The sequence below is a fragment of the Ostrinia nubilalis genome, chromosome 11 (assembly GCF_963855985.1).
Source record: "Ostrinia nubilalis chromosome 11, ilOstNubi1.1, whole genome shotgun sequence".
Lineage (NCBI taxonomy): Eukaryota > Metazoa > Arthropoda > Insecta > Lepidoptera > Crambidae > Ostrinia > Ostrinia nubilalis.
In genome coordinates, this window is record NC_087098.1 from 8,774,508 (window position 1) to 8,794,898 (window position 20,391).

General features: G+C 33.7%; 1 protein-coding gene and 2 long non-coding RNA genes across 3 annotated transcripts in view; 1 reads left to right on the forward strand and 2 right to left on the reverse strand.

The window, feature by feature from the left end:
- The window catches only part of LOC135075936 (uncharacterized), a 90,578-nt gene that overhangs the window by 60,546 nt on the left and 9,641 nt on the right, over positions 1-20,391 (reverse strand). The window lies entirely within an intron of this gene.
- Positions 12,330-13,329, forward strand: LOC135075876 (uncharacterized). Its single transcript, XR_010258138.1, has 3 exons — positions 12,330-12,623; positions 12,806-12,951; positions 13,037-13,329. It is a non-coding gene; the product is annotated as an uncharacterized LOC135075876 (long non-coding RNA).
- LOC135075877 (uncharacterized) lies at positions 16,816-17,596 on the reverse strand. The gene is made up of 3 exons (XR_010258139.1): positions 17,430-17,596; positions 17,175-17,343; positions 16,816-17,022 (listed from the first exon to the last, which is right to left on the reverse strand). It is a non-coding gene; the product is annotated as an uncharacterized LOC135075877 (long non-coding RNA).

The following is a 20,391-nucleotide window of genomic DNA, read 5'->3' on the forward strand; positions in this document are numbered from 1 at the left end:
CCGGTTACTGTATGTGTGCGCGTGCGCAAACATCACCAACACCTTACAGTAGTAGTGCAACTGTCGCAATTTTTTGAGCAGCAGCTTTATTGAACGGTGGCATGATAAACACCAAAATTATTAAGATTATATCAGATATTTAATAGCAGTAATCCTACTTTTAGGTTTTGAGTGCCAAAACACATCAGCAGTTTCAGTTTCGGTCATCCTTATGAACAGCAGCGACGACCAGCGATTGCTACAGCAATTTCGTCCAAAACAAACAACAGCGAATTATTTCCGCTTTCTACGCTTTATTCTGGTCTCGTGATAAGGTTTAATTTAAACCAGTATACCAGCTTCATTCCATAGTTACAAAACAGAAGCTTATGCCAACAACTTATAAATATTTTCACTTTGGTCTACCTAAGAACTGCAATGTTTTTTCAATACATAGTTATACATATTATACATAAATATTTGATATGTATATCAAATCCAGTGTAACTGAGAAGAGTAATTCTACGATAATCGTAAACCATTTACGTTCATATCTTTTCGTTTCGTTTCATATCTTTTACTTGAGTAAAAAATTTAGTTCAGTCGCCTAAATTAATGACTTTATGTAAAGAGTCTTATCCCACAAGCAAGATACCTACTTAAGATACCCATTAATTAATATACCTATTCATATTACTTTTAGCAAAGTTAACAAAAAACTGGTAAATTTCCATAAATATTATCGACATAACAACGAATCCAAACGTTAAGAGCCATTTCACAAAAATATTCCGCGCGAATTTAGCTACAAACTGTCAATGCAACGACAAAAGAGTAAAAAGAACGCCGAAATGGACAAAAAAATCTTGAGCCGTGACCGTATTAAGACTTGATATAAGTTATTAATTTTAAGGTAGAATAAGGTATTAAAACATGATAAATTAATTTAAAATTTTAATAGAGTTTATTTAGTCTTTTAAAGATTTTTATACTTATTTCGATTAATAATGATACACGAATAGGTATAATATGTAAAATATATTATATTAAGTACAAAATAAAGACAGTCACATAGTGAAAAAAATCTGCCCCCTTGCAGCTATCATCCAGGTCCATCATCGGACCCTGGATATCATTTACCTAGACGAAGTATTCGTCAAGGCGAATTACACAAGCCCAAACTCCATAGGGTTCTATTGTTTTGTTATGGAGTTGCAATGGAGGTGGCCATTCCAACTCCTCCAGATCCATTATCAGACAGAGCTAAGAAATAAATAAATATTATTATTATTTAACAAATAACTAAAATAAATTCATCTTACTATCTTTCTTCTTACTAGTCTTACTAATATTATAAATACGAAAGTTTGTATGGATGTTTCGATGTTTGTTACTCGTTCACGCAAAAACTACTGAACAAATTTTTATGAAGCTTTACAGTACAGTACAGCAGTACTAGGCAGTTTGTGTTCAACTATCACTCGGGTCGGACGTTCCTATCGCAAGACCGTTGGTTCACTCAGTTCCGATACGACTCTAGTGCTGTGTGTAATTATTCTCGTGAATACACTAAGTTTATTAATTTCTATGAGTGGATTTCATTTTGCCTGAGAACTAAGTCATGAACCCTTAACCAGAAGACCCTGTCGCCAGCGACAGCGACGCTCATCCATCCCTGGCGTCGACCAGAATAACAATATATTTATGACGATCTGTAGCAAACTAAATTTCACGCGAGTAAAGCCGCGGGCAATACTACATATTTCATACTAGCTTTTTGCCCGCGACTTTTTCCGCGAAGATGTGGAAACTGGTTCTAATAAAATTAAATTATTCTAAGAAATTATTAATTTTGTTATATGATAATATTTTTTAATATAAAACCTACAAATTATTAGGTATGTTTCAATATCTGAATACTTACAAAATTATCATATCTTTCTACAACAAAATTGAAACATTTCCTTCGGGTGCTAAAATCACCAGGCTATTGTGTGCACATACTCTGGAGCATACAACTTACAACTGGCCGTCGGAGAAGCATAGATTTCCCTTAAGTCTACTCCCGCTACGTACGTACCCCCGTATTTAAATCAAAAGCACTAAGGAATATTTAATTGATATCAACTTCGAAGCAAGCACAGATCACAGAAACTAAAGGGAGATGTGATAAGGGGGCGGAGCCGGTGTCGCAACAATATGCCCAAAAACAGAACATATTGCTTGTGAAAGCAATGATGACAGCAGCGACGTTATAATGTAAACAGTTTACATTGCTTGCATACTACTAAAGATTATTCGAACGTTAAATACTGATACCGCAGTGGATAATGAGCACACATTTTGATTTCTTTGACACTGAGTTTCGAACTCAGCGCATTACTTAGCATCTTTCTATATCTCTATGGAAGCAAGTTATCTTCAAAATAACATTCTACACCTTTTTAACCAAATACGAAACACGTCATCTATCAATAGGGAATATATTTAGGAAGTTAATAAATTATGCATAAAATAATTTCTAAAAACTAGTACTGAAATCGTACTGGAAACAATAAAAAAATATTAATATGTTATCTAATTTATTTATTAAACGACCAATTATCGAAGATTTTGGAGTAAAGTTTTTGAAAATATTTTATAGCCAACATAGGAAACATTTAGTGAAAGAATTTCTTTTCGGAGCCTATTGCCTTCAAACAAACAAATAATCAAATCTTTCCTCTTTTATTACTATTGATTTAACAACAAAACTTCCCTCTCGAAACAAAACGGTTCTTTTTCTTCTTCACGAAACAAAACTCAAAGCGGATAAATAAATAAACAAATCTTTGGACAATTTCACAATGCCATCTAGTCCCAAAATAAGCAACTAATAAATATGCTTGTGTTAAGGGTGCTAGCTTAATGGATATACTATGTACTTACAACCTTTTTTATAATTTATTTATTAAATTAAATTCATACATAAATACATAGTTACTCCCAGTCCCGTCAAAGAAATTAAATTTCATCATTTCAATTTCTGCTCGGCCGGGAATCAAACCCGGGACCTCTCGGCATATTAGTCCGTTTTGAACCACCAAACGGCCGACTCAAAACGGACCTCCCGGCATAGTATCAAAAGTATTTGGTCGCCGTATAAATCTCCGCTTCATGACACGAACACACGTAAACGTCATGGCGGGAAAAATGACACAGGTCCTGCCTTGACGGGCGCTCGCGCCGTACTAATCGATGTCGGCTTCCGCATTGTAATTTATACTGATATTCACATCAATATTTTGACAAAGTAGTTACTAATATTTAAACAATAACTGTGGAAATCAATTCTCCAATGAATATTCTTTATTTTGGGATACTTTTATTGCTGTTATTGCTGTGTATTAAAACCAAAAATCACGATCAAAATGTGACGTAAATCTTAAAAATTTGACAAAATATTTTTAGATTTTACTCAATAATGGTAATGAAATTCAAGAATCCGTTTGATTATTGGACTACAAGAATATATGTCCGATGATTTCTATATATTTTTAAGCTTATTATACGAGCATAAATAATAGATACAGGACTTTGAAATTGAGTCTGCGGCAATTTTTCCGTAAAATGGTTGTGGGAGATGGGGCACTGAGAATTAATCAAAAGAGTTTTAGTAAATCCGTTACATTATTGGTCAACAAAATGGATTGAACTATCTTTCACAGTAATTAAATAATCTCTGGGTGTTGCTTAAGATAGTAATTCATGCTTCCAAAATCTTAGAAATTTGCACGAAAATGTAAAATGGCTCTTAACAATACCTAATAAACTATCATTCTATAGGAATGACGAATCGAATATTTATTCCTAAATATGTAGTGTGGGAAATGGCCCCAACTTCATGTTAGTACATTATCTCGTGACTTCGGTTTCTTTCTATCGCAAAAAATGATAAGCAATAAATACAAATATTATTTATTTAATTTATATATTTACCTATAACATCATAATTAAGAAACAGCTGTGCGATGTATGAATATTTCTGCTACCGTAAGGTTACCTCTGTAACATCGTCAAGCTTACTGAAATAAAAGATTTGAGTGTTATTTTTTGTGGGTCTCACACAACACAATTAATTGGTTTGACAAACAATAAGACAAAACAAGATATTATTTTTTGAAGTACTATTTTTACTTACTTAGTAAAAGTAAAGTAATAAATTAATTAATTAATTTATTCTATTGGTTTACCAAGAACATAAGTTCTTGTGTAAGTGTAAGTAAGTAAGAGCATAAGCTCTATTAAAACACTAAGTATAACATCTATAACGTACACAGTCAATTAGAGGTAAACTCTGCATGCAATGAAGTGTTAATTTCAGAAAAATGACATCAAAGTACAATTTTAGATAACGCTCTCTGCTCTAAGCGTATACTTATATACGATACATGAAATCGGTCTTGACATGATGTATTAAAATTGGTTATTTTAACTTTTTTTTTTATTAAGACCGCGTTTAAAAGTAAATAAATAATTCAATTTGTGCTACTGACAGATAAACTCAGTAATATACAAAGGAAAAGTGGTAATATATCAAAATCTATATATTTTTTTTTCATGTTTATTGCACCGCCTTAGTCTCTCTACTAGACCTGTGGTTGACCGGCAGAGAATGCCACTTGGCATTAAGTCCGCCACTTTACAGTTTTATGTGCAAAAATATAAATAAATAAATGTTATCCTATCCTATCTTATATACACACACACTTATCTGCAAAAACTTTTAATAAAACATTTCATTACCTGAACGTAGTTAGAATAAGCCACCTCTTTTGTGTGCCGACGTTCTGTCGGACTGAGCACGCTGACTGGCGATACTCACGGATTGCGCGCAAATTTTTGTGAAGTACCCACTTATTTAGTTAATCTTTAATTTTATATTCTGTTAATATAAAGTTATCGTTCTCAGTTTGGTTATTATGTTTCCAATCCAAAGCTAGTGTTACTAAACATTGTGCTTCTCTCACGTTAGTGAATTGTTTTAATTCTTGCGGAAATAAAAATCTTAAACTAGATATAAATTCAATTATCATAGCTCAATGTACAAAATCTGACCCCCAGATAGAAAATAGTTATTGTGTAAACTTAAAAGCGAAGGCAAAATTTCAAACAACAGCTACATTTTATTTGAAGCAGAAAATTACCATCAGAATACTATTAAGTATTTATTACATAAAAAAGAAGTAGTAAAAATATTAACTCGCAGAAGAATGGGACACCTGGCCTATTATATTTACCGGTGATTTTACTAATAATTTAGCACCCGGGCGATCCCAGTTGCACTTTAAAGTATTGTTTTCAATATCAGAGTTATTATTCCAGCAAATACAATTATTTCTTACAAGTTTACATGAATAACAAGTTATATTCGTATCCTTACTAATACTAAAAAACTAATCTCAAACTACGAAGAAATTTTACCACAATGCAAGAACCTCTAGGATAAATTAAACATATTTGAATATTTTTTCATTACGTGAGAGTTATATTGATATAACCCAAAATTATATTCCGCACAAAGTGTCCGTCATGCAACAACTAATCGTTGAAAAGTTATCATAGAATCAATTAAAAGAAAAGCAGCAGGCTAATCTAGAAAATTACCTTGAATTATATTCTTAAATTTTGAAGCAAGACCTAGTCTGCTACGCATTTTGATAATGCTTTACTTAACGATAATACCTATTATGTATAAATATTCTTTATAAAGGTCTTATTTATTTAAATAACGTATTTATCATAGTTTTGATTTCACTAAAGCTCTCTAAACATCTACCTGGTAAATATGAAAATCTCGAGGATGCAGCGACGAAGTATAATTTATGGTTAAACAAACTTACCTTAAGTGAAGTTTGACCGTAATTATACGAGTCGCTGCATCCGAAGAGATTTTCATTCCCGCCCTACCCCTAAGTTTACACTTAACTTACCCTTACTTAACTTTAGCGAAATCATACTCTGAAATGAATGACGACTCGACGGTTGGAGGGGTGTGACGTAAGCGTGCCCCACTACCGCCGGATATCGAGTCATAACAAGTACTTTTTCGTATTGTATGCTCTAAAATGTTCGATGCCTAGTACAATGAGAAGTGGACTACCTGGTAAATATGAAAATCTCTTCGGATGCAGCGACTCGTATAATTACGGTCAAACTTCACTTAAGGTAAGTTTGTTTAACCATAAAGTATCTCTTCCATGGTACGCCAATACGCATGCTGTCCCGATTTTTAAATTTAGGCACATTGGTAATTTTTAACTAGGTATAAAATATGTGTACCTAATTTATTCAGTTCTATTTTAATGACACTTCAAATAAAAATACTTACAGCAGTTACGAAATATCACTAATATGTAGGTATAAGAAAATCCTTTAGTGGATTGAAGAATGACTAAAGTTAACCATATTTGGTTACGACAGATCCCATCCGAAAGTTTTAAAAACTTCTGCCTCTTTGAATGTAGTTTCCACCTTTTATTCAAATCATGTGTATCCTATTCCTTTTGAGGTGTCACCAACTGGGTATCTACTGAAACTAAAAGAATGTGAATTATGTATTTTTTATGACTTAAATACCCTGGTGACTTTCGTTAGGTTTGAGGTAACACATAACATTAAACTTCAGTCCGCCATTTTCTATAAAAAGCCGAATTGAATCATCTTTGTTAGAACAGCCTAAAATTTGACCTAACTCGGTTTAAAAAAAATATTACGCTTAAGTTGTAGATGAAAATATACATTATAAGTCAGTTTTCATTAGGGATGGGCAAATGGAAAAAAATATCGATATTTATCGTATCGATATTTTTCAAATATATCGATATACAGGGTGTCCCGTAATGTAACGTCAAGCCGGAACTGGGTGTTGAGGCAAGTTATGCTGGTTATCAGAAAAATATAAAAAAAAATCCATGTGGCATATTTTCAAAATAATGGGCATTTAAAAAAAATCAAAAATTTTTACTCCAGGTGACGGTCTTTTTACTCGTGTTGCCACAAATCTTCACTTTTTCCAAATTTTTTTTTTTTGTTATGTAACCCTGAATAATGCTTCTCTAAATTGTTATCAAAATTACAAAACCAGCTGCTCCAACTTGGATGAAAAAAATACATTATTCCCAAAAAAATTTTCAAAATAAAAATTTTGCCTAGTTTAAACTGACTGTACTGAAAAAAAATTGTACTACGCGAGTGTGGCAAGTGACGTCATAATTTGGCGCATTTAGTAAGGATTCGAAAATGGTATAACACTTGGTAAATTTTTGCTGTAATTGTCGACAATTTTTGTTTTTTTGGAAATAATCCCGTTTTTAACTTTATCTACCTTGGTTAAAAATTATTATTCTAATGTGCCCAAAATTCAAGTTTCTGTGACTGACTACCGTACAGTCAGTCACAGAAACTTTTGTCACCATGACAGTAATTAGTAGTTGACATACTGTGACAAAAGTCACCCGTGCGTGCGCGCCGTTACTACCTGCTCTGCCTGCACTTGTACTTGGTAACAGGGATAATAATGATATGAAGTTTCGGTTATGAATACGGTTACGGATATTACAATAATATTATACCGGTTTCGGTTACGGTCACGGATATGAAATCATTTCAGATTATCCGAAAGTTTCGGATAATTTCGGTTACGGAATTATTAGAATTTCAAAAATGTAGGTATAATTCAAATAGCAAGATGCTGCGTGACCCACATAGCTACTTTATTTATTTTATTTATTTATTTTATTTATTTATTTGGGTAAAAAAACAGTATTGAAGTACAGTAGCAAATAAATAATACTAATATACCAATATTATCTAAATTCAACACCAGCATCATTTACCACAGTTTAGATAAAACAGTTAATTAAACTTGTGTTGAGAGTGGCCGTAGTAAACACTTATTACGTAGGTACAGGCGGTAGCACATCGAAGGAGACACTGTGGCATCTTCTGCGGCTGTCTAAATGCCATTTTGCGGCAAAAATCGCATGTAGACAACCACATCCATCATACCAACAAATATTTAAATGATATTCTGCAACAAAAATGTATAGTCTGATGTGCCATCGCACTGACTGCATTTTGAATATTTTATTTTATTTTTTATTTAATATTAATTTAAGTATTTAGGTTAGTAACAACAGAGTGTAGGCATATTAACAGATTCAGGTAAGTATAGTGAGAATTATTTAGTACCTAAACGTATAATTTTCAATTAATTAATTAATATCGAGGTCCGACTATGCTGTGACACAGGTACGTTCATTTATAGTCCCTGCAACCCACGAAGGCGGGCGAGCCTGACCCGTGCGTGCACGCGTACATGAACTTGTCGATAATGTGATGTCTATCAACACTTTTGAAAACGAGTCACCACACATGTAAAGCCCACCCGCCCCCGCGAATCGCAACAACCTTACTTAGGATTAACTAATAATATCAGTTTTACGATTTGACACATAAGTTATGTTTCGAAAGTTGCAAAGCAATATAAAGACATTACGATTAGTCAGTCAGTCAGCGCCACGAAGCGTTTCTATTAGAAGTTTTTTGAATTTACTAGGCCTCTCTGCCATTATGTCAATAGTGTTAAAGAGTTGATTATATGTGTGAACAAGTCGATACAATGGTGAGCGCTTACCCGCGTTAGTGCGGCACCAAGGGGTTGCAAATAATTTACATGGGTTTCGGCAGTGAGCCCTAGTAGGAACTCTGTAATACAATTTGTCTATGATAGGAATACAGTCGTATCTATTATGGCACAGGTCGTACAATAACATGGCACCTAGCACCTAGCATTATGTACCAACTAAGAGGACACCTATGTATGATAAAGGTTAAACAGGCTGGCATATTAGATGGTGCCAGGGAATGCCAGACAAGTTGGTAACAAACATTAAGATTTAAGGTACAATTCCAAGACGGGCCGCAGACCGCAAACTGCAAAACTCTATGAAATCGGCAGCGCGGCATTGCAGCTGCGGCGTGTATACTGCAGATTTCATAGAGTTTTGCAGTTTGGAATAATTGTACCCTTAGACTTCGCCTTTATCCGAAACTATCCGTAACTTTTGAATCAGTTTCGGTTACGGTTATGGACATTTTTTTATTTCGGATATCCGATAGTTTCGGTTACGGTTACGGATATCCATAACATCCCTGCTTGGTAAGATGGCCCTCTCCGTCCCGCTCATACCTTTTAAAATGGCTTCTCCACCTCATTTAAGCCAGAAACTTGAATTTTGGGCACATTAGAATAATAATTTTTAACCAAGGTAGATAAAGTTAAAAACGGGATTATTTCCAAAAAAACAAAAATTGTCGACAATTACAGCAAGAATTTACCAAGTGTTATACCATTTTGGAATCCTTACTAAATGCGCCAAATTATGACGTCACTTGCCACACTCGCGTAGTACAATTTTTTTTCAGTACAGTCAGTTTAAACTAGGCAAAATTTTTATTTTGAAAATTTTTTTGGGAATAATGTATTTTTTTCATCCAAGTTGGAGCAGCTGGTTTTGTAATTTTGATAACAATTTAGAGAAGCATTATTCAGGGTTACATAACAAAAAAAAAATTTGGAAAAAGTGACGATTTGTGGCAACACGAGTAAAAAGACCGTCACCTGGAGTAAAAATTTTTGATTTTTTTTAAATGCCCATTATTTTGAAAATATGCCACATGGATTTTTTTTATATTTTTCTGATAACCAGCATAACTTGCCTCAACACCCAGTTTCGGCTTGACGTTACATTACGGGACACCCTGTATATTTCGATATTTCGATATATCGATATTTTTTGCGCAATTTGCAATTATTTATAAAAAATGCCAAAATATTCGAAATTTTAAAGCAAACACACATCTGGCTGTTTTAACATCAGTTTAATTATTTAAAAAAACAGCCTACTACATACCTACTCTTTTTCTAAATCGAAATCGGATTGGTCGAATACATGTTGTGACGCATGAGCAGACAGCAGAGCTTTAAAAATATATCGATTTTGATATCTGAAAATAAATATCGATATTTTGATATATCGATATTTTTTACCCAAGCCTAGTTTTCATTAAGGTACATTGAATTGCAATAAATTTTAAAGAGTGTGTCACTTATTGGAAATTCATTTTATTCATGAATTAAAAATTCTGGCCTGACTGACTTATGCAATAATAATAAACGTGTAGGAAAGTTTGCGAAACATTGCGTTTGATTTATTAAAAAACATCTGGTTTCAGTCTCGTGTAAACATTAACAAAAATATCTAATCAAGAAAAACAAAAGCTATCAAAGCCTTTGTTTATCTTAGATAAAACAACAAAGGAGTCAATATTTAGAGAAAAGATTGAGCAGAAAGGTCCTACTTATTTTATCGAAAAACTTTTTGTGAAGAATGTTACAATGGAAAAGTTGTGTTCATCGACATTAAAGCACCCCTTTAATTTATTAAAGTGACGCGCTACATCAGAACGGACTTTTTGACAAAGGCTCTGCCTTCACCGGGAAATGACTTTCAATTTTTAATCAATTGCTTTACCTGTATCGCTGAAAATTGCAAAAAATCACATGTTGAAGTGTGTAATCTGAGAGGTTGTATTTTGAAACTGAAAGTTTTGTATTAAAACAAATTGAGGTAAAAAATGCGAAAAATAATCGATAAATTCTCATATATTTGGAATACTTTCTTGTGTGGTGGCAACATTTTTGAAAATTGATGGTCAGTCAAAAGACCGATATGTTTTTGTTGCACAATCGCTTCTATTACAACTACATAAGATGCTACATTATGCTAGATGTGGCAATTGTACGTAGTTAAGCCAAAAATCCCTGGCACTAGTTCACCAAAACCTCGTCCAATGTTAAAAGCACGCGCGCTCTGAAGCGTTGCATACTAAACCACCTTGTCAGTCTATTATATTAGGACCCTAGTGATGTGTTTTCACCATTTGTAACAATTTGGGGTAAACAATATTTTTAATCAAGCTCTAGATGAATCATAATAATTGCTGTTGCAAAATTGTATTTTCATTATACAGGGTGTTAGGTAAATGGGTATATGAGCCGACACTAGCCCATGTTAACATGGTCATATAAATGGTATGGTGAAGTCAAAAATTTGATATCATCATTTTATTTTTTTTTATTTTCATACAAAATAAATTGTATAAAATCCGATTTGTATGAAAATTAAAATAATTATAATGAAGATATCAATTTTCTGACTTCACCATACCATTTATATGACCATGTTAACATGGGCTAGTGTCGGCTCATATACCCATTTACCTAACACCCTGTAGAGGCAGATGGTTGGTGCTTCTGTTGGTACGTTGTCAAATGCGTGGGGGTTGCCAACGACGTGTACGAAAAGGTAGACTAAAATCTTCTGACGTGGGATGTCTAGGTCGAAGAATGTCACTAAAGTGACTTCATTAAGAATAATGCGATACATTTATCTACTGTTAATATAACTCGCGCTTATGTAGGTAAAATGAGTTATCTATTGAATTCGATTAGTACAACTTAGGTACTATACCTTGCTTTAGTTTAAAAGATTATGGTAGGTACCAAATTAAAAAGACATCGTTGCGGGATTTAAAAAGTTTTCAATGAGTTGAATTTAGCACTAGTCAGAAGATCGAAGACTTTTGTCAGAAAGACTCGTAAATATTGTTCAATAAAATGCTTATTTATTTGTTACCTTTTCCATCCAACTCTACATTAGTATCGTGTTTTTTCAAGTGAAAAAGCTCAATATGTTTATTTTTAAGCAAAACAAAGCTCTATTCATATTTTCTTATATTTATCATACGATCTAAAAAAAAAACAAATTATGGAACCATTAGATAATTGCGTTAAAACAAAATTTCTAGGGCTCATTATAAAGGCAGCATCTGCCGCGTTACGGAAACGTGTCGTGCGCGTTTTCCCACCTGTACCTCTATTACGAAAAACTTTCGAGTTCGTTTCGTTTGCGTATTCAAAGTGCCATCGAAAAATTTTGTATGAAAAATTAAACAGCGCCCCCTATCCCAACTAATATTATAAATGCGAAAGTAACTCTGTCTGTCTGTCTGTCTGTTACGCTTTCCCGCTTAAACCTCGCAACCGATTTTGATGAAATTTGGCATAGAGATAGTTTGAGTCCCGGGAAAGAACATAGGATAGTTTTTATCCCGGTTTTTGAAACAGGGACGCGCGCGATAAAGGATAAAGTTTTTCTGTGACAGACAAAATTCCACGCGGGCGAAGCCGCGGGCGGAAAGCTAGTAGGTCATAAAAAGAAAAAAAAACACCAAGTAAGAAAAACTTTCGATTTTCTTTCGTATCGAGTTCAAATACTAGGCGTGACGAAAGATGGATTTTGTATGAAATAACGTAGTACGAACCTAATTTTGACAATCAACGTCGTTTCGTTGTCGTTGAAATCATCGAATGTTGTGTCACTGTCAATTTTGTTGTGAGAAGATTACGTTGATATAAATTTTACGTGTTTTTGAGGCTTAAATGTGGAGATTATGTGGTCGGCGAATTTATTTCCTTGTTTGGCATCATTTAGATTGTTTAGATGCTTTAAGTTAAGAGATTAGGAAGCATCCCAACAGTGAGTAAAAAAATATATTTTGTGGACATTTTTCCTAATGTTTGTTTATTTCATATCTAATAGGGCAACATAATAAGGAAAAACTTAAATCCTGATGTTGTGGTTGTTGCAGCGATACCGCCTCAAAGTCAATAAACCTGCATTTTAGTAGTTTTTTTTTATTTTTTTTTATGCATAACAAGGCAGGTATTTGACCACAATCGCACATGATGTTAAGAGGGATGCAGTCTAGGATGGTACATATCTGCCCTGTAAGATACCTACTTATGTGACAAATTGCCGGAAAGATAGTCTTATGGCAACAAAAAGAGTGTCCTTGGAACACAAGGCAAGTACATAATTTATTCATACATTCTGTCTACTCTACATACCACATGATTTCTTTGTCCTTTGATAGATTATAATTATTACAGGTTATATTATGTGCTATGCATTAAGATGCATCCAGTTCATACCAAGGCACTGATGGTATGAAGAAGCATTTGGAATTACTTAACCAATGCTCTCAATACCCCCAACATACTCGGAGAAGTAGGTAGGTACTCATGCCTACATAAGATTTATCCATGAACTATTTTATACAAATGTACATATGCATTCAGTTCTTAAGATCATACAGAACAAAACACAACAGGGTGATTCCATACCTTTGCTCGTAAGTGTTTTAGCCAGAAAGTTTTAGATCTTAATAAACTTATTTACCTAAACTAATAACCATAGCTGGGCACCGTTAATCAAATAGTTAACTTCGTTAATCGTTAAACCGTTACTAAAAAAATTAACTTCGTTAAACGTTAAAACGTTACATTTCGGAAGATTTAACGCAAGTTAACGTTAATCGTTAATCCGTTAACACGTGATAATGAAACGAAAAAAATATTTGTATGCAAGGTTCAAATAATTTCGAAAGCTTGTATCGTGCATGGAATTTATTCCTCTTTTATGTTTGCGCTACAAGCATTCGAAATTATTTGAACCTTGCATACCTATGTACAATTATTTTTTTCGTTTTAGTACAACTGCATTTCAGAATAAAAGCTTCTTTTTAAAAAAGTTTTTTTTTTAATTATAATTTTATTATACACGTTTAGTTGTATCTCAACTCATTCTCAGAGCCTTGGTACAATTACACTACAATTTAGCACCAAAGTGCTCGAAAAGACAAATACAACAAACCCAAACTCGATAAGTTTCCACCATTTCGTTTAGGAATTCCTATGGCCACCTTCTGACTCCATCATTAGACAAGCTCAATGGTACCATAACATTGCATTGTCATCGTACTTACATATTATTAAGTATACCAAATTTCAGCTCAATCGGTTGAGGAGAACTGGTCTTAAATTCAGTTGTAAATAAATAAAAAAATTGCATTTTTTATATCGTTGCGTTCGACGAATCTGGTTACAAAAACTGTTATTTTGGGTTCTGGAAGTTCTAGAAGCCCGAACGTACCTACTTGTCAGAACGCGTTTTTCATCGTGCCTGCTGTATCTTTTTGGTAAAAAGTAGGTACTGGATTAACGATTAACGGACTTAGGATAATTTAACGGAAGTTAACGAGTCCGTTAACATTTTTTAAAGTTAACTTAAAAGTTAATCCGTTAATAGAAATGTTAACTTCGTTAATTAACGATTAACGGTTAACGAGTTAATGCCCAGCTATGCTAATAACTATAAAATTAATGTTATAGTATTCTACTCATCAACATTTATTAATCATTACAGGTACCTACCCTACCCAAACCTTACAAAGATCCAGCTCCGGCACAGAATAAGTAATAGGACTAAGGTTCCTGGGCACACTTAAGAAATACCATCAACACTTGCGGGCAAATAGACATTAATGGGATTAAAACAAAATATCGCACCCTTAATAATGAATGGGCACAACTCCAAAATTAAGTTTTTTGGGAAAAGCCAAAAAACCAATCGGCGGATCGCGGTTTTTTACATAATTGGCTCTAAAATCTTTATTTTATCAGCTACAACTTTCAAATTAAGCATACTTCATCACTGGTATCTGTTATATAATTTGACATAAGACATTTTTGAAAATATTGATTATGAGTATTTAAAAAAATTGTTTAAAAAAATATTTCAAAGTTAGGCCTTTATTTTACTATTTCTGTTGTTGTGATTTTGGGTATTACTTGTACTTGTGCCCATCTAATCCTTAGGCTGAATTGTTTTATATGGCATATTCCCTAATATTGCTCTCTAATATTTAAAAATAAGTGTATTATTCGATTTTTATATTGATTTACGCCCAATAACATTGGGGACAGTTATTGTGCGGTATAGTAGCTTATAGCCAATTCAGTAAGAGTAGGGTGCTGAATACTAGAAAATTATTAGATTATGTCGAATTAGATTAAAATAAAGACTATTAGCTATTTCTCTGAGAAAACCGACATGAAAATACTAATTTTATGCATTCAAAATATTTTTACTTAGATAGATAGGGACTCTTACCCTATAAAAAATATGCTTTTCATCAAATAAAGAAAAAACCTACAAAAACTTTTTCTGTAAGGTTTTCTGTTATGGATTTGTTCAGGATAATCACTTATTAAAGTCCAACAGCCAGTACGTTGGTATATTTTTTCCACTATCCTGCTGTCCTGGTGGAAGGAACCGTTCTCCTTGTCCCTTACTATAATCACCCACATTATGTGGGAATCAGTTCAAATGGCTATTGTAAAAAATACAATTTAATACTCAAATTGGCGTGTGTAATTTTTGAAGGATTTTAGCAACCAATTTTGAACATAAGAATATCCATTCTGGTGTTCTAACATTCCCCAAAAAATATTTTACTACTAAAGCAACTTAGCCATGCTTCAGATTCAATTTGTGTTATATGGTTTACAAATACAGTCTTTTATAAGAGCACGGATTTGCAGTCCATCGAAGATAGCTGCTTTTAATTTTTCCGTACTCATCATCATTTTGCTTTTGATCATTTTAGTGATTAGAAAGCTCAATACATATCTTTGACCCTCCAAATAGAAGCCCTTTACGTCCTGCTTGACTTCAGTATTGCAAAGAGTCTAGGTACACAAGGTTTACGACGATATTGGACACCCAATATTTATTATTTTGTACAATTTTTATCCCAAAGTATGCTTGGTTTGTTATCACAAACTCCGTGATCTTTTTTCTTTGCTTTTGTGTACAATATTTGCCACATATTAATAAAAACTGTTAGTGGTGTTAGACGGCTGGTGTTAAGATTTCATTACGAACTCATATTTTTTAAGACAAAAAGCACTTTAGAACTTAAATTTAGACAAACTGAAAATTTCAAGGTCTAATAGCTGATCAGTAAAATTGTAGTAACTTAATACGTGAAAAGATAATTTTAAAATAAATTCGATATATCCTCAGTCCTCAGAATCTGAGTGATTAATTAGCATCAATTTATGTGACCGTAATAAATTAATGAATAATATTATTAAAAATTATAACACTATCATATTAAAGTAATTCACCTTTTGGCTGACTAGTGCGTTTATTCATAAAATAAACAAAGAAAAAAGCCAACCCGAGCCCCGAGCGAACGTTAATAGCCTTAACACGTAGGTATGTCTCTTATTTTATTAATCATTAGTTTATTTGTCGGGAAGTATTTCATAACCACCGCTTTATTTCTTAGCATCGCGATAAAACATTTTATAGGCTCCTAATCAACCAATAGGTATGAAAATTAATACCAAGAAGCAAATTACTTTTATAGGAGAGCTGTAAATTTAACTACAAACTCCCATCCATGGTCCGCCTAACTAAAGTTAAGTTATTTTTTATAATTTTCTATGATTAACGGGACTTTATCAATGTAATAAAAATGAAAATGTAACATATTATTAGAAATATATGGAATTAATTAGTCTTAGCTCACTAACACTTACTTAAAAGTTTGTCACACAAAGGCACAACTCCAAATTGGACCACAGTCGCGGGGGCCGGATTCGACAAATATCGGCATGTCTCTGATTCAGCCCTTCTAGCGGGAAGATAGACGAAAGTATGGAAGGGGCACAAAATGTAGAACTCTTGAATCTGATCATTGTTTTCGATTTCTGTGAAAGCCATCTTGTAGAACTGACGAAAATGTGCCTCTCTAGTACAAAAAGTAAAAAACCAAAAATTTTGAGTTGTGCCCCTATATTATTAAGGGTGCGATATATGTGTGACAATTTATTTAATAAATACTTATAAAACATTAAACAATATTTTGAATTTCAATTAAAACATAGGTACCTAACAGTTTTAATTTTCTATTAATAGGTATGATACATGATTGGTAATAATCAAAATTGTTATTCAAATTGCTGAGAGTTTCAATGGCTGGCTGCTCATGGTTTCATATATTATCATCTGGCTACTCGGGTTTCCTCTGTAAAAGAAAAAGTAATGTTAACTAAATACTAATTTAACTTGCCATCCTAACAATCAATATGAAAGGGCATAACATTTCAGTTTGTCTAGAGAATGCATAGGTAAGTACCTACTTAAATAATAAAGATTCAATTATTGCAATCAACATACCTTTGACTATTCTTTTCCTGTCTTGTTAGGTCCAAAAAAGTGAGGCTAAGAACTGCAAACCGCTGCACTTTGCCTTTGGACTTCCACTCGCCAAAAGCGAGATCTCGATGCTCTTGCAGGATTTTTGTTAATTTCTAGCTGTTAAATCTTCTCCTCCATTCCATAAAATCTAAAACAAGATAGAATTACAATATACATATTTAACTACATGATTTAACTAAAAAATCTTTTCACTTGCTAATTTAATTTACTTACCGATGTCTCATCATGTTAACATCGTTAATATGGTCTTTATTTACTTTAAAACATAGCTTTATATTCAAATTATTTTATTACGACTTCTAATAACATTCTAAGAGGTTAGAAAATACGTCAAAACAAGAAAAATCCCTTGTCTTGTCACTGTCAGACGTGTGTGAGCGTGTGGCTGAGTGTGATTTTACGGTAGAAAAATAGAAGATAGATATTTTGTCCACGAAATTAATTTATTACAACAGTAGGAATACACAATGGATAGCTCTTTTTATTTTGTATGACACAAGTGACTATCAACAGAACATTGTTTCTATAGCAACTTAAATTTGTTCATAACGCCGCTTTGCTTGCCAGCTACATTAACAAGACGAAAGATGTTCCGAAATTTGTTTACCCAACAATATAAATATTGATTGGTAATAAATAATAATGGTTTTAAATACTTACATATTAAACAAACAATAACACAAAAACGTATAAACAATTAATGAGGCGTTATGAGCATTATTCATCTTTGTAACTTATTTTTTTAAATTTAATAACAACATCTTAAAATAACGCAGCATGTTTCGGACGGAACACACCATTCCATGTTAAATAAAAAAAAACTTGTAAAATACTCTATGACTCGTCGAAAGAAGCTTCTTGGCCTTGCGTGCCGACGAAAGAAATTAGAAAGTTAAGGCTTGGTATTTCTGCTAAAGTAGGTATTTCGCGCTGTCAAAATCTGCGCGCGCAATACTTCGCCGAAGACAGCGCGCCAAAGAGCTCTCGCGGCTACACAGTATAGAAATACGCAGTTGGTTAGGTTAGGTTGACTTCCTTCCGTTCAAGCGTCACACTCACAGCACTTTCTAATACAAATCATATCCAAGTGATACAAATTAAAACATTTTCAAAATTTTTGGGAATATATTTTAGAATCGAATAAATATAGAATAACTGCCAAAGTAAACACGGTTCAAAGAGGCGTGGCGTAACCGGACCTTCCGGAAGTTCCGCGCCGGCTAAAAGAATTTCAAGATTACGTCACCCGACCTATCGGTAGATCCTCGGGAGCTTGAGCGATTGGAAAAACATTTTATGATCAGTTATGTTACTCGTAGTAGCGATTATTTAGAGCTTGGATAATAAATTATAGTTGTTGCAATTCACAAAGCTTTGCATGTGGTTAATTACATTAATCAGTACACGCATCAATTTTGTTCAGTCTTTTTGTTTATTAATAAATAAAAATATCATACTAAAATTGCATACATATTTGTTTGTATTGGTCTGGGTGTTTTCTTTCCATAATTTATGTATAACGTATGTACGGGGCTCTGTATCGAAAATCACTATGAGCAATAAGCATCACACACGGTTACCTGGAGTGCATTACCGCAGCAAAAAGCTTGCCATCTTAAACGAACGGTATAATATCGAGGTTTCGTCAGTACAGTTGCGAACAAAGGTGTTTGTGTAGTGCAGTTGAGTTGAGAGGTCAGATTATTGAAATAATAAAACGAACATTTTATTTTTTAAATACATTTTAAAAATAATTTACATTACAGATAACAATGAGAGGATGACATTGCAAAGTGGTGCCAGTCCAGTCTTAAATCCGTTGATATATGCTGCATCTGCCATGTTTTTGGCTAAAAGATTCTTCTATCTTGCAGTTTAGACTTTTATTACAGACCTCAGACAGTATTTTTGGAAAACTTTTACGCATGGTGGAGGAAGGGACGCTCTAGAGACTCAAGTCTAGAAGGAGTCACATGAACTCCAAGTTTTAAATCCGTTGACATCTGCTGCATCTGCCATCTTTTTGGCTAGAAGATTCTTCTATCTTGCAGCTTAGACCTTTAGCTACAGACCTTAGACAGTATTTTTGAAACATTCTTACACATGGTGGAGGAAGGGACGCTCTAGAGCAGTGGTTCTTAACCGGTGGTCCGCGGACCACTGGTGGTCCCTGGAGGCATTCCAAGTGGTCCACGATGTGCACTTGCACACCTTGGTCAAAACCACTTTTAACTGATTTTTGCAGTCAAACTGGTTTTGACCGATTATGAGGTGATCCCTGACAAGACAGAAATTTGTTAAAATGGTCCCTCATGACTTAAAGGTTAAGAACCACTGCTCTAGAGACTCAAAACTACAAGGATACACATGAACTCCAGTTTTAAATCCGTTGATATCTGCTGCATCTGCCATGTTTTTGGCTATAAGATTCTTCTATCTTACGGCTTAGACCTTTAGCTACAGACCTTAGACAGTATTATTGTGAAAATTCTTACGCATGGTGGAGGAAGGGACGCTCTAGACACTCAAGTCTACAAGGAGTCACATCAACTCCAGTTTTAAATCCGTTGACATCTGCTGCATCTGCCATCTTTTTGGTTAGAAGATTCTTCCATCTTGCAGCGTAGACCTTTAGCTACAGACCTTAGACAGTATTTTTGTGAAAATTCTTACGCATGGTGGAGGAAGGGACGCTCTAGACACTCAAGTCTACAAGGAGTCACATGAACTCCAGTTTTGAATCCGTTGACATCTGCTGCATCTGCCATCTTTTTGGCTAGAAGATTCTTCTATCTTACAGCTTAGACCTTTAGCTACAGACCTTAGACAGTATTTTTTATTATTTATTTGTGTCAGTGTGCTCTTCTAAATAGTGTAAGATGATTGTATGTAGGTACTATTAAAATGTAATTTTAACTCATTGGTTTTGTCTCATATTTGAGGAATGTACTATGTATCATGAGTAGAGTCTTCGTTTAAAAGGATGAGAACGATTTAAATTTCAATAGGTAGACAAAATTGATAATTTTTAATTATCAAAAATTTAAGCTTTCTCCAGTAACACTGATATTATTATACTGTGACTCATCAAAGTCATCATTGTCAAAAATATTGACAAATCGCGAACTGTCACGGCCAAAAAACTGACACGCGTCCGTCCTCCGTAAGCGCCACC